The sequence below is a fragment of the Petaurus breviceps genome, unplaced genomic scaffold, assembly GCF_028583685.1.
Source record: "Petaurus breviceps papuanus isolate PSGF00001 unplaced genomic scaffold, PetGlider_PUasm1.0 139, whole genome shotgun sequence".
Taxonomy (NCBI): Eukaryota; Metazoa; Chordata; class Mammalia; order Diprotodontia; family Petauridae; genus Petaurus; species Petaurus breviceps.
This window is the reverse complement of record NW_027185697.1, coordinates 7470437-7474073: the sequence shown is the minus strand read 5'-3', so window position 1 is coordinate 7474073 and position 3637 is coordinate 7470437. Positions and strand designations below refer to the sequence as shown.

The following is a 3637-nucleotide window of genomic DNA, read 5'->3' as shown; positions in this document are numbered from 1 at the left end:
ATATGTGTATACATGTATAAATAAGTATATATATATATATGTGTGTGTGTGTAATCAGCCTTTTCCTTAATGCATAAATATTAGACAATTTTGCTGTGGGGTTTTCTCTTGATATTTTCCTTTCAGAAAACATTATATTTACATAATATATACATTGTACATGTGTATATACACACATGCATGCACATATACATACATACACGCATATGTGTAATTATGTTTGAAAAGGATAGGGGAAGGGACACCAGGAGAAATTTAGGTAATATTAAAGAATATGAATAATATTGTTTTTAAAAGAGAAAATGACCACAGCTAAAGCTTTGTGAGAAAGGCTAACAACTCATTTATTTTATGGTTAAAATTGGACTTTCTGTATATGAGTTAGCATTGTAATTATTATTATCCTCATAATAGAAATCAGGAAACCAAGACTAAAAGGATAAATGACTTGCCTAAGGACAAACAGGTAACAGAGTAGAACAGGGATTGAGCAGTGAATCGGTGATGCAGACAAATGTTAGAGAAGTTAAAAGGACAGAAAATCAGTGTGGGCTTGAGAAGTTTGGTGGAAAGTCATCAGTCAGAAGATTTGAATTTGAGTGCCATCTCCATCACTAATTAGTGGCATGGCTTTAGGCAGGTTGCTTTATCTCTTTGAGCCTTAGTTTCCTCCTTTGTAAAATACAGTCAGTGAAAATAATACCATAAAGTATCTGGGAGTTCTGGAGTACAGGAAACAACTGAATAATTAATATTTCTACCAAATTGCCTTTATCTTCCCAGAGCAATACATACACTCACACACATGTACACAAGCACAATGCAACATATATGCGTGTGATACTTATCTTACAGCATTATTATTAGTATACATGTACATACACATAGATATATTGCAATACAGACATGCCCTATATATGCACAGCAATATACATGCACATACACTGCATATGCATACTCACATGTATGCAGGTGAGTGCACTTGTGCTTTGCCACATATGTTGTTTGCACACACCAATAGATGGTTATGTATGCTCATAGGAATCCTGAGAGGCCACACATGTACATATGCACACACATGTAATGCATACAATATACACGCACATACACACAATGCAATAAAATAATGTTCCATGTACACAAGTCATTTACACATATGTTATGTAACCATGTACATCAGACACATGTGTGCACCAACCTGCATGTACGTGTGTATGCATGAGTACACACATATGCGTGTATGCATGTGTATAAGCACACATTTGCATAATGCATATCTAGTAACATATACATATACTTATAGCAATCTTATGAGATAGATGCCACAGGTACAATTAAACCCATTTTACCCTGAGGCTCAGAGTGGTTCATCATTTGTCTAAATTAAACTGCGACCAGATCCAGGATTCAAATTCAGGGTCTGCCTGACTCCCCTCCAAGTCAAGCCCACTGATTCTCTGTAAACCATCCAGTCCTTTAGCAATGAAAATCATTAAGAAGCACACATTTATACAGCATTTTCTGCTTTACAAATATTGTTTCTTGATCTCACAGAAGTCCTGTGATGAAGATGTTACCAAAATAACAAGTAAAACAACAGATCTGTGATTTCCTTTATGTACAGTTAGCAAGCTTCCAGTCTTGATGGTAATGGGAACTTACTTGGCACCTTATAGTGTTCAAGAGTTAGCTAAGGCAAGCTGTGAGGTCTTCCATCCAGTGGGCACTTGCCTCCCCCTGGCCTCCCGGTGTGGTACCACCTCCTCTCTCTCTTAAAGGTTTAAACTTGCCACTTCAATGTTCGCCATGGATGATGATATTGCTGCTCTCATTGTTGACAATGGTTGTGGAATGTGCAGAGCTGGCTTTGCAGGAGATGATGCCCTTTTGGCTGGCTTCCCTTCCATTGTTGGGCAGCCCAGACATCGAAGTGTAATGGTGAATATGGGCCACAAAGAGACCTTTGTGGGGGATGAGGCCCAGAGCAAGAGAGGTACTATGACCCTGAAGTGTCTCATTGCACATGGTATTGTCACCAATTGGGATGACATGGAGAAGATCTGGCATCAAACTTTCTGCAATGAGTTCCATGAGGCCCCTGAAGAGCACCCTGTGCTGCTCACAGAAGCCCTCTGAACCCTAAAAGCAACAGAGAAAAAGATGATTCTAATTATGTTTGAGAACTTCAACTTTCCAGTCATGTATGTTGCCATAGAAGTTGTGCTGTCCCTGTATGCCTCTGGTCATACCATTGGTAATGTGATGGACTCCAGTGATGGTGTGACCCACACTGTGTCCATTTATGAAGACTATGCCCTTCCCCTTTCCATCCTTCATCTGGATCTGCCTGCCTCATGAAGATCTTGTTTGAGAAAGGAAACAGTTTCACTACCACAGCTGAGAGGGAAATTATGCATGATATCAAGAGGATGCTGTGTTACATCGCCCTAGACTTTGAGCAGGAGATGGCCACTGGTACACCTGGAAAAGAGCTATGAGCTCCCTGATGGTCAGGTTATCTCTCCATTGGCAATGAGAGTTTCCATTGACCAGAAGCTCTCTTCCAACCATCTTTCTTAGGTATGGAATCCTGTGAAATTCATGAAAGTACATTCTACTCAATTATGAAGTGTGATGTTAGCATCCATAACTATTTGTATGCCAATACCATGTCATCTGGTGATACCACCATGTACCTAGGCATTGCTGACAAGATGCAGGAGATTACAGCCCTACCTCACAGCACAAGAAAAATCAAGATCATTACCTCACCTGAGCACAGATACTTTATCTGGATTGGAGGTTCCATCCTGGCATCTCTTTCTACCACCTTCTAGCAGATATGCATTAGCAAGCAGGAGTATGATGAATTGTCCACTCCAAATGCTTCTAAATGGACTGTTCATGTTTTTTTTTAATTTCCCCCCAAAAAGGTGTGACATAATAATTGCCCCCAAAAAGAAGAGATTGGCATGGCTTTTTTTGCCACTTGACTAGTGATCTAAAAACCGGAATGGTGAAGGTGATGGGCAGACTAAGTATGTAGGAGGCAAATATCCTGGAAGTTCTACAGTGTGTCTTCTGGACTCTGATTGTATATTTTTAATAGTCATTCCAAATATCCTACAATGCATTGTTACAGATTTATAAGCCCCTATGAAGGCTGTACTCGGCTGGAGCAAGGGAGCTACGTAACAAAAATCCAGATGGGGAGAGGGGAGAAGGAAGGTACTAGTATCACTTTATATGTATATTATGTAACACTTAAAAAAAAAAAACTTATTTCATCTTCTGCCTTAAAATTTTTTCCATTTTTTTGTGGATGATAATTAATGTTCCTTTAAATTCACTGTAGATGTGAATGAAGACTGTACAGTCTCCCTGAGAGTTTTCTGAAATGGGTGCCAGTACTTGGGGGAGGGGGAGAGTTTTACCTGTACACTGACCAGTTCAAACAAAAGAGCATACATTAAAGGAAAAAAAAAATCCTAAGGCACAAGTAATCATCATGTGTTTCTTAAGCACTTGATATTTGCCATATGCCAGGCACTGTGCTACGTCTAGGGATTCAATAAAATTAAAAAAGAGACAATTCTGGCTCTGAAGGAGCTTACAGTCTAAGCTTAAGTGACTAAGT

The 3637-nt window shown here is 39.3% G+C and overlaps 1 pseudogene; it reads left to right on the top strand.

Moving 5' to 3' along the window:
• Positions 1-383: 383 nt before the first annotated feature.
• LOC138145588 (actin, cytoplasmic 1 pseudogene) lies at positions 384-2918 on the top strand (annotated as a pseudogene).
• The last annotated feature ends 719 nt before the right edge of the window (positions 2919-3637 follow it).